General features: G+C 46.6%; 1 protein-coding gene across 4 annotated transcripts in view; it reads right to left on the minus strand.

Moving 5' to 3' along the window:
* The window catches only part of RNF13 (ring finger protein 13), a 43,755-nt gene that overhangs the window by 30,193 nt on the left and 2,423 nt on the right, over positions 1-11,139 (minus strand). The window contains exon 2 of one of the 4 annotated variants that reach the window (XM_081953473.1): positions 7,123-7,211. The exons of 2 other annotated variants lie outside the window; for them this stretch is intronic. The gene's annotated coding sequence lies outside the window, so the exon portion shown is untranslated. Of the gene's footprint in view, positions 1-1,646; positions 1,792-7,122; positions 7,212-11,139 lie in introns of those variants that run through there. One more of the 4 variants, XM_081953474.1, reaches the window with a different exon arrangement.

Here is an 11,139-nt window from a genome sequence, read left to right on the forward strand (position 1 = left end):
GCATGAAACAAACTCAAGGTAAGCTCAGCTTTTTTCTGTTTTGTATGAAGGGAGACAGAGGGATACTATGGGAGTCTTTCAAAAACCTGTTATTATACCCTATAACAATAAAGTAGAATCCTAACTACACCGTACCACCTTCACTATCAATCCTCGTAAATCAGTTTTAACAACCAGGAATCTGCCAGCCACCACTAAATCTTGTACGTGTTTTCTCCCAAGCCAAGCCAAGATGTTGATCTAAGCTATAAAGTAACACTTATTTTACTGCCTATCCCATATTGGGAAACCTGACAGGTTTATCTAATTACAGCCTAGATCCCATAACCTTTGTCCCATAGGCATATCAAGAATTCTGAAAAGTTAATTTGGGTGCACTTACAAAATGGTTGTAAGTGCCCTTACAAAATAGCTTTCTTGATTAGTCACAAAAGATGCACTTATCCAAGAGCAAGCTGGCAAGAATCTCTTGAACCTTTCCTTATTAATATTTCATTTATCTAGGCAGACCGTCACAGAACTAAACAGTAGACTACAGAGGTTCAGAGGACCTGTTGAAAATTAAGATAATGCAGGAGACCATATACCTTTTCTCTTGATATTTAAATATTGACTTCTTTTTTTAAAAAGGAAGTACCAGTACTCCAAACATGATTCATTAATCTGCAAAATAATGCTCCATAATTTGCTAGTCCAAATAACAACACAATATATTCAAACTTCCATACGTTATACTGAAGGCAGTCAGATACTCATAACCCTCTTTTACCTGATCGAGATTGTAAACATTCCTCAGGTCTAAAGTTGCAGACATTCTGCAGCTGGTCTAACAGGTCTGATATTACAGGAAGTGGATAATGATCCCAGATCATATCCTTACTAAGATCTTTGTAATCATGGGGTTCCCTTTTTCGTTTCTTTGCAATGAAAAAGACTGGGGCAGAGGCTGGGGTGTTAGAGGGAAATCTTAAAAGGAGATTTAGCAGACCATCAAGATCTGGAGATTTAGATCCTTAAAAGGAGATTTAGCAGACCATCAAATACTAAACTGTTTGGTATACGTGAGATAATGTCTTTTGCCTGGGATTTTTGCTCCAGGTTTCAGGTCAATTATGCAATCACAGCCCCTATGACAGTGATGGCGAACCTATGGCACGCGTGCTGGCCAGCTGAGTTCACCTTTTTAAAAGCTATTTTTCGCCTTCCCCAGGCTCCAGAGGCTTTATAGGAGCCTGGGGAGGGCGAAAAGAGCCTCCCCCCCCCCGAGGCTTCAGGGACCGTCCTGAGGCTTCCCTGAAGCCTTCGGAACGCTTAAAACCACCCTCCGAGCAACCCGGAAGTGACTTCCGGGTTGCTCGGAGGGTCATTTTAAGCGTTCCAAAGGCTTCAGGGAAGCCTCAGGACGGTCCCTGAAGCCTCCGGGGGTGGGGGGAGGCTCTTTTCGCCCTCCCCACTGAGCTCCCCCCACTTGTGGCACGTGAGCCAAAAAAGGTTCACCATCGCTGCCCTATGAGGTGGAAGTGCGATGGTCACCTCCTCCTACTCTCCAAAGATATCTGAAAAATCAGCATGTTTAGTAAGTACTCCACATACTCTGGCTGAATGCTCACTATAAGCACCAAGGAGAGAAAGAATGTTGGTCTTACCTGAACGTGTCTTTTAAGTAGAGTAGAGGGAGGGGTCACACGAGGGTTTAACACAGCCTGATTGGTCCATTAGACTGAGAGAAAACTTCTTAACCTTCTGTCTATCCTATTGGTTCCCAGTTTCCTTGATGTCGAAAGTCTGCATCTGAAAGTCAAAAAAACAAGGGACAAACCCCGGGGTCGCCCGTTCCTCCCCCGCCCAGTCCCTGTCTCACTATCTAGGATGGGATGTGACCCCTCCCTCTACTCTACTTAAAAGACACGTTCAGGTAAGACCAACGTTCTTTTTCCAGTAGAGTAGAGGGAGGGGTCACGTGAGGGACATACCTAAGCTATGTCCCAGGGAGGGAAGACTGGGGCCCAGGGGGAGGATCGGCCGCCACCCGCTGAAGGACCTTCCGGCCAAAGGACGCCTCAGCCGAGGTGTAAACATCTAATCTGTAATGGCGAATGAAAGGGGTCGGTGAGGCCCAAGTGACCGCCCTACAGATCTCCTCAAATGGAGCTCTGGTCGCCCAAGCCGCCATTGCTGCGGCGCTACGAGTGGAGTGAGCCATAATGCCCGTAGGGGGAACCTGACCCGCAGCATCGTAAGCCGTAACTATTACCTGTCGTAGCCACCTGCCAATGATGGCGGAGGAAACCTTGGTCCCCAGGGATCCCGATTGGAAAGACACAAAGAGTGCCTCTGTCTTACGCGTCCCTTCCGTCCGTCTGAGGTATATGCAGAGGGCGCGCTGGACGTCCAACCTGTGCCAGAGACGTTCCCGCTCGTGCGACGGGCTCGGGCAAAAGTTAGGCAAAATGATCTCCTGGGCTCTATGAAAAGTAGTATTCACCTTCAGTAAAAAGTGAAGGATTAACCTATCCTGACGAAAAATACAAAGGTCGTCCCGGGACGAGAGAGCGCCCAACTCTGATATACGTCTGGCCAAGGTTATGGCTACCAGAAAAGCTACCTTAAAGGTGAGCAGACGTAGATGGACTGTACAGAGAGGTTCGAATGGAGCCCCCATGAGCGCCCTGAGAACCAAAGGGAGGTCCCAGGTCGGGAATCTATGTACTGGAGGGGGCCTGAGATTCGCCGCCCCTTTGAGGAAGCGCTTTATGAGGGGTGAATGGGATAAAGTGTGGGATCCCTCCCCTCCTAACACCGTGGCCAGGGCTGCCACCTGTCGCGGTAGCGTATTGTGAGACAGGCCATCCTCCAACCCCTTCTGCAGGAACTCTACAACATTAGGAATCGTGGCCCTGGAGGGATTTAGACCTAGCGAAGCGCACCACTTGGCAAAAACCACCCAGGTAGCATTGTAGATCCTGGTGGTGGAGGGCCATCTGGATGCCTTGATGGTCGCTATCACCCCAGAAGAGAGCCTAGCCTTCCTCAGAAGCTTCCGTTCAAGAGCCAGGCGGTCAAGTGGAGCCACTGGGGCTCCGGGTGGATTAGGACCCCTGGCATAAGGACACCTCCCCCTGGAGAATCCGCCATGGTTCTGACACTGATAGTTGTACCAGGTCTGCGAACCAAGGTCTCCTGGGCCAATGCGGGGCGAGCATGATGATGAGGGCCCCCTCCGCCACTATCTTTCTCATGGTCCCCGGGATGAGGAGAAGGGGAGGAAAGGCATAAAGTAGGCCCGGAGGCCATCTGCTCCTGAGGTCATCCGTGCCCTCCGCTGTGGGCGTCTGGAATCGGGAGAAGAAGCGAGGCAGCTGCGAATTGCTGGGGGTGGCAAACAAATCCACTAGCGGGGTGCCAAATTTCTGACAGATCTTTTGGAACAGTTTGGGCACCAGTTGCCACTCGCCATTGTCAGAGTCGCCCGGCTCAGCCAATCCGCTTGGTGGTTGGACACCCCCGAGATATGTTCCGCTACCAAGGATGCCAAGTGTCTCTCTGCCCACAAGCTGAGTGTCTGTGCCTCCCGACAAAGGGCCCGGGAGCGAGTTCCCCCATCGATTCACGTGTGCCTTTGTGGCGACATTGTCCATCAGGAGGAGGACATGCTGGCCCCGTAAGAGTTGCCTGAAGTGTCGTAGGGCCAGTCTCGCAGCCTTGAGTTCCAGCCAGTTTATATTGTGGCTGAGATCCGAGGCCGACCACTGTCCCTGAGCCATGTTGGAGGCCATCACAGCCCCCCAGCCGAAGAGGCTTGCGCCCATTGTCACCGTCACTCTGTCCGGCTCCCAAAACGAGCCTCCCTGCTGTACCACCGGGGACAGCCACCATCGAAAAGACGCTCGGACGTCCGCCAGAAGGCGTAGTGATCATAAGGAGTTGCTCATCCTCTTCTTCTGGAATGGAATCAGTGCTCACTGAAGCGGACACAGATGGAGGCGGGCCCAGGGAACTATCTCTATACAGGATACCATCTTGCCTAGGAGTTGTGATAAGGTCAGGATGGAAACTGACCTTCTTGCCCTGACCTTGGTTACAAGTTGATGAAGACTGGTCAGTCCGTCTGGGGAAAGTTTCACTATCTCTGTCTCTGAGTTTATAACTGTCCCTAGGTGTAGAATCTGAGTGGAGGGGGACAGGTGACTCTTTGAGAAGTTGACAGAGAACCCCAAGGATTGGAGACAACGGATGGTGAGGCAAAGGTCTGAGTTCACTCTGGACCGGGAGTCTGCTTGAACTAGGACGTCATCCAGGTAGCATTGGAGTCTCACCGGCACCGAGCGCAGGTGAGCCACCAATGCTGCCAGGATTTTGGTAAAGGTGCGGGGGGCCAAGGCTAGACTGAAGGGAAGGGCCCTGTATTGATAATGATATCGCTGTTGTTGTTCGTGATCAGGAGCCCTAAAGGAGGGTCTACGGTACGGATGGGGACAGGATTCCTGCTTTTTGGCGGTGGAAGGCATAACTTTCTTTTTATCTTTGTTTTCCACCAAGATGGGGTCGAGGGCTGCCCCAAAAAGATTGGGTCCCGCGTAGGGGGCCATGGCTAAGTTCCACTTTGCCTTATTATCCATTTGCCAACTGCAAGGCCATAGGAGGCGACGGGAGGAAACGGAAATGGCCAGGGCACTTGAGGTGAACTTAAGTGCATCCAGGGTCGCGTCGGCTGAGTACTGCGAAGCCGCTAGAATCTTTGTAATATTCTGATATAGACAGTCGTCCTGGATCGGGATTTGATCCTGGAGCTGGCGGAGCCACATTACCATGGTACGGTTAAAATATGATGCTGTGGCTACTGCCCTGACCGCCCATGCAGAAACGTTCAAGTTTTTGCGGAGGATCAATTCTGCCCACTTATCCTCCGGCTTCATCTTGTCTGCAGCGTCCCCAGACACTACTGGGTAGGAGATGAGAGCCGCTATTGGAGTGTCAATAATAGGGAGCTGGAGTTCCTGAGCAAAGGCCTGTTCCACATTATAGGCACGACGGTCATTGCTGCCCGGGGTGGAGAAATTGGAAGGACGGGCCCACTGATTTTTCAGCACCTCCAGGAACAAGGGAGGAGCAGGAATCTCCTCCTTGTTCGTAGCTGTGTTGGAGAACATCGCCATGTCTGGGTCCCTTGGAGGTGGGACTGTGGAGTCCCCGGTTCCAATTTTGGTGGTCTTCCTAGCCTTGTGCAGCAAAGGTTTGAACATGGCCGGGGGCAGTAGAGTCGATGAAGATGGGGAGTCCAGGGGGGCGGAGTCCTCATCTTCCGAGAAACCCAAGTCATTACAGCTGTCCTCCCTCCAGGTGGAGCCCTCGCTAACCAGGGAGGGAGAGGTGGCCCTAGATCGAGACCTATGATAGGAATAGGGTCTGCTGTGATAGGGTGCCCTATCTCTCTGAGCAATGCCTCGGGAAATGGCTGCCGAAATAAGTCTCCTAATGTTTTCGGGAAGGTGTTCTAGATTCCCCAGGGCGCCGACCCCTGGATGACTGGAAGTGCCTGGAAGACCCTTCCAAGAGGGTCCGCTAACTCTGCCTCAACAGGATCGGGAGACCCTGGCGGGGAGGGAGAATCGGTTCTCTTGGGGCTCTGGCATGACCTGGGAGGGGACACCGAGGGAGACGATGGACTGAAGCCCTTCCGAGGAGAGGGAGAAGGATCCTGGGTGGGCCCAACCGGAGATCTCGACCTGGATTTGGGCCTAGCTGCCATGGCCTGTTTCTCCGCCCTGGCGATGGTTCTTTCCAACGCCCTCTGGCGCCTCTGTTCGTCTCTCTCCGTTGCCCTAGACGGCCTCTGTGCTGCCAGAGGCCTAGAGGAGGAAGGCCTGGACCTTGCTTGGTTAGGAGGGCCTCCCTATCTTCTGGGACCTGGGCAGGAGCGGCTTGCGCCGAATCAGCACGCGCCGCCATCGCCCCACTCACGTCCTTGCCGCCTTGGACCTCCTGCAGGTCTTCTGCTTGTGATGCACTGGGCCCGCCGATCTGGCTGTCTGTTGGTTCCGACGTGGCCTTCGGACTGCCTGTGCCCGCCTGAATACCACGTGTGGATCGTTGCAGGGCTTTGCCGATCCATCGCACGTGGCGGCTTCTAAAATGGCCGCCGGAGCCTCTTGCCTGATCTCAAGTCTTTGGGCGGCCGTGGTTTGTTGTTTAATGATCCGCAGCCTGCCCTTGCCCTGGCCAGGAAACGTTGGGGCCGTTTGCAGAGCGCGCGCGGCTCTGGAATGGAGACTGGTGCAAAGAGCACGCGTTCAGAGAACTGCACGCAGCCAAGTGGACCTTCGGCGCTCGGCGGCGTTGCGACTTGGATCCAGCTCGATCTCTATTGGGGCGTTGCGGGCAGCGTTTTCTGGCTCCTGTGGCTGCAGTGGTCGCCCCGACACGCCCACAGACCCGGGAATATGTCCAGGACACCAGGCCCGTGGGAAGGGAGATAGCACGCCCCACGTGGCTCTCCCTGGCCGCTGGGGATAGGCATGAGACCTTCCGTTTGGGCGCAGCCTGCAATTTAATTTCGAATAGCCAATTGAGCAAATTTATGTCCAAATTTACCTTGTCTAGTAGATTTAGTCGAAATTAGCTAATTTTCCTGTCTAGAGAACCAAAAACACAGTGCTTGGACCAAAAGACTGAGAGGAAATTGGGAACCAATAGGAGAGACAGAAGGTTAAGTTTTCTCTCTGTCTAATGGACCAATCAGGCTGTGTTAAACCCTCGCGTGACCCCTCCCTCTACTCTACTGGAAAATGGAAGTTTGTGCTCAATGGAGAGGGAAAGGAGATTGCTTGAGTCGTCCAATCTGCTGATGGTTTATGGAGCTGCACCACAGGCACTTTCAAGGAAGCTGTTATGTAAAAAGGCAAGAATCCCATGTCAATTGCCAGCTGCACTAGAGCAGTGAACTGCAAAAAACCTTCAAAGTCTGTCTATCTACGGTCTCTTCTTCTACAAGTCTTGGTAGTTTTACTGCAATTTATGACCCACCTCTACATCTATAAAGTTTGTGATGAGATGGAAGCATTTATTTCCACCTTATACCCCAATTCTAAGGCTATAGCCACAAGAGTAAGAAAACATTCTTACCCCCTTTGTCTTGAGCTCTCTTTATTTGCTGGCTGGTTCCCTCCTGTGAATTCTCATGATGGAGGCTACTGGCGTTCCCTGGTGAGCATCTGTGGATGAGAGTAGGTACTTGCTGGTGGGTTGCTCAGATGGTCTAGTTCCTGCTGCTGGTTTTATCACTATGTAGGTCCTGGCAATATGCCCTGATACTCCACAGTAAAAACAGAAGCACAGACCTCTTTGCCTATCTCCTCCTTCAAGACTAACCTATTGACAGCTCCAATTTGCATTGACTTTCCAATCTGTCTCTGGAGATGCAACATGTTAGAAATCAGTGACCTGCAGGCACCTCTTGCTCTGGTGTGCTTGCTCTGCTTCAATTTTTCCAAGAGTGTCAATTAATCAAACAATGCTGGATTATCTAATTGAGGCGAGAGACCCTTGCCATACTCAACTCGAGCATCATCATTCAACCCCACTCTAAATTGGATAAGTGCCATTTCATTCCATCCAACACCCCAACCAACAATTTAAAATCTGGGATGAACAAGCTTATTTTCTTGTTTCTCTGCTTGAGTTTCCAAATTTCCCAACTGACTGTGATTCTCTGAATGGGATAGCTGAAATTGTGTCTAAATCTCCTGATGAAGTTCTGGTAGTTGTCCAGTATCAGGTTATTGCCTTCTATCATTAGACTGGCCCATTTCACAGCCCACCCCTTTCATCAAATTCAATAAAAAGGTCACACTAATGTGATCTGTTGGGAGCTCATTACTCTACTATTATTGAACATTTCATTCTGAGCCAGAAAGATTCTTAGTTCGTCTACAACTCTTCTGTATTTTCTAGTAAGCTTCCATAGAGTGCAATAGCACTGGCTCTGCTGCTACTGCTGCACAACTTGTTGCACAACTTTGCACTACAGCAGCTTATTGAACTGTACGTGTACCTGTTGGTAATGCTGGAGTAAGGATGCTGCTAGCTGCTGTGAAGTTATTGGCACATCCTTTATTTGCTTGCCCCTAATGGCTAGAATCTTGCCAACCTAAAGCTGTAATCTTCTAATACTGGGTATATCCTGAGAGATGCTAGGGTGTGGCTACCTGAACCTGTTCTTATCCTCTCCCCTAATCTGGGCTTGTCTCTGGGAAAGCTCATATTTCCCAAACTCCTTACCACTGCTTCTTCAGGTGCATTCTACACTTGTATTTTGCCCTGCATGGCAGCAGCCACTCCTGAGCCTGTTACATTCACGCTACATAACTTAATGCCGCCTGCTTGTGAGCTGTCTGGGACTTGTTTAATGACGCATGATCCTCACTTAATAACAGGAATGGGAAATGCCAAGATTACTGTTGCTAAGTAATGTGGTCATATTGTGTCAATCTTTACATGACCACATTGCTTAGTGACAGAAATCCAAGCCCAATTATTATTGTTAACTGAGGACTACCTATTTCCTGAAAATGAGACAAAGATAGAAGCTGAGATTGTTCCTAGTATATCTTCCCTGCTGCTCAAAAGCTCTGAATCTTTGAGTCATCCTGCTGCTGATATTGCAAAAACTGAAATATGGTTTTGAGAGACTAGAACTTCCATGCATTGGGACAAGGAACTGAGTCAACTAGAGATTGCACAGCCTGCATTACAAGTATGGGCTTGTCACAGATAATTCCAGCCCCAAATCACAAGAGAGAGCATATGCTAAAACTCCTTTTTAGCTTAGAGTAGATGAAATATAATTTGAATATAAAAGCTACTGATATTTGTCTTCAGATTGTCTTCACTTAGGCAGGAAAAATCAAAAATGCAAGTACAAATATACAACCTGGCTCAAAAACAGTGACTATAAGAGGGACCTTGAAGTGCTTGAAGTACTAGTGGACAATCACTTAAATATGAGTCAGCAGTGTGCGACAACAGCCAAAAAAGCTAATACAATCCTTTATATGTATAAACAGAAGGAAAGAATGAAAATCACATGAAGTATTAGTATCGCTTTTTATAGAATCTTAGTAAGACCACACCTAGAATACTACATCCAGTTTTGGTCACATTACAAAAATAGAGGTTGAGAAAATGTTAGGAAATAGTGGAGAGAAGAGCAACTAGAATGATTAAAGGTCTGGAGACTAAACATGTGAAGAACGGTTGCAGGAACTGGGTATTACTAGTCTAAAGAAAAGAAGGGCTAGGGGTGACATGATAGCTGTATCCACTATTTGAGGGCCTGCCACAAAGAAGCGGGGGTCAACTTATTTTCCAAAGCACCAGAAGGCAAGCAAGAAACAATGGATGTTAACTAATCAAGGAGGGAAACAACCTGGAATTAAGGAGAACCTTCCTAACTGTGAGAACAATTAACCAGTGGGACAGCTTGCCTTCAGTTGTTGTGGATGCTTCCTCACTGAAGGTTTTAAAGAAGAGACTGACAATCACTTATCTCAAATTGTATAGGGTCTCCTGCCTGAGCAGGAGGTTGGATTAGAAGACTTCCAACTGAATAGATCAGTTCCTAAACTTATTTGTGTGGCAGGCTTGGGATCTTCAAGGATCCATTTCCTGGCTCTATTAATATTCCTAGTAATAGTTTTAGATAGATAGATAGATAGATAGATAGATAGATAGATAGATAGATAGATAGATAGATAGATAGATAGATAGATAGATGATAGATAGATGATAGATAGATAGATAGATGGTAGATAGATAGATAGATAGATAGATAGATAGATAGATAGATAGATAGATAGAAAGAAAGAAAGAAAGAAAGAAAGATCTATCATCTATCTATTTTGTATAGTTTGTAAAATATACATATACAGTTTGAAATTGTTTTTATATTTTATGATGCATGTCATCCAGAGTCACTTATTGAGATGGGATGCTCTAAGAAATCAAATAAATAAGTAAAATATGAATCCGGGATCTCAGCAAAGGATCTATTGGGACGGCCCATTTCAGGTATATAATACATCCCAATTATTATTTCTTTTTTGTACTGCATTCTATTGTTCTCCCATGAGCAACACTCTGGTTTTTTGTATGCATTATTGCATGGTAAATATTAAACTACTTCAGAAAAAAAATTTAAATCCTATTCTAAACCAAGCTGTCCAAACAAATTAAATATATTCCTAGCTTCTATGTCACACAAATGTATCCTGTACATCTAAACATAAGGAAAACATTTGTAATGTAGACTGTTACCATCTATATAGTAAGATCAGATAACTAGGTTCCCACATTTTGTGACAATTAAATTGCTAGTATTGTCATATACATATATACACGCAAATATAAGGCTATTGATCTAATTAATGAGCTGGGGAGTTAACAGCATCTTATTAGGCACGGGAATGAGTGACATAAGAGTATTCAAACCCTCATTTCTCATCAACACAAACAAATGATTGTTTTAACATATCTACAGATAGTATGTCACATTTTTATCACAATGAGTATTGTGACAAAGAGAGTGGAATTTTGAAGCATTTCTTAAAGGAATATACCATAAGCTTCTCTCAAACTCCAGTGAAAATTGTTATGCACAAAAAGGTACCATGTTATTTTGTTTTATTATATAGTCACAGCATTCAACATTTCCAGTACTATAGTTTCAGTTGTAAAATCCACCCATTTTACTTTTTTTATAATTTTTTTTTATTTTTTTGTTTTCAAAACAAACACAACACATAAAATCTTCCCTTTTTGCATACTGTAGAAAGTATATCAGTTGGTTACAAAAGGCTTTCGTGCATCTCTTCCAGTCATCAAGCATAATTCATATTAACTCAAGTGTTTTAACTCAGATATTTATACATGTTACCGTCATCATATCTCCATTTACATTTGACTATAATTGTTTAAACGTCCTTCATCATAAAATATACCAAAATTTAATACATAACCACATACTAGTATTTCATTTACTATTTCTAAAATCCTCCAATAACACTGAATCTTTATATCTTATTCTAGCTAAACATCCATAATATTAAATAACAAAATTTTCTAATCCTTTTCCAAATCATTATT

The sequence above is a fragment of the Natrix helvetica genome (genome assembly GCF_964273705.1).
Source record: "Natrix helvetica genome assembly, chromosome: 5".
Lineage (NCBI taxonomy): Eukaryota > Metazoa > Chordata > Lepidosauria > Squamata > Natricidae > Natrix > Natrix helvetica.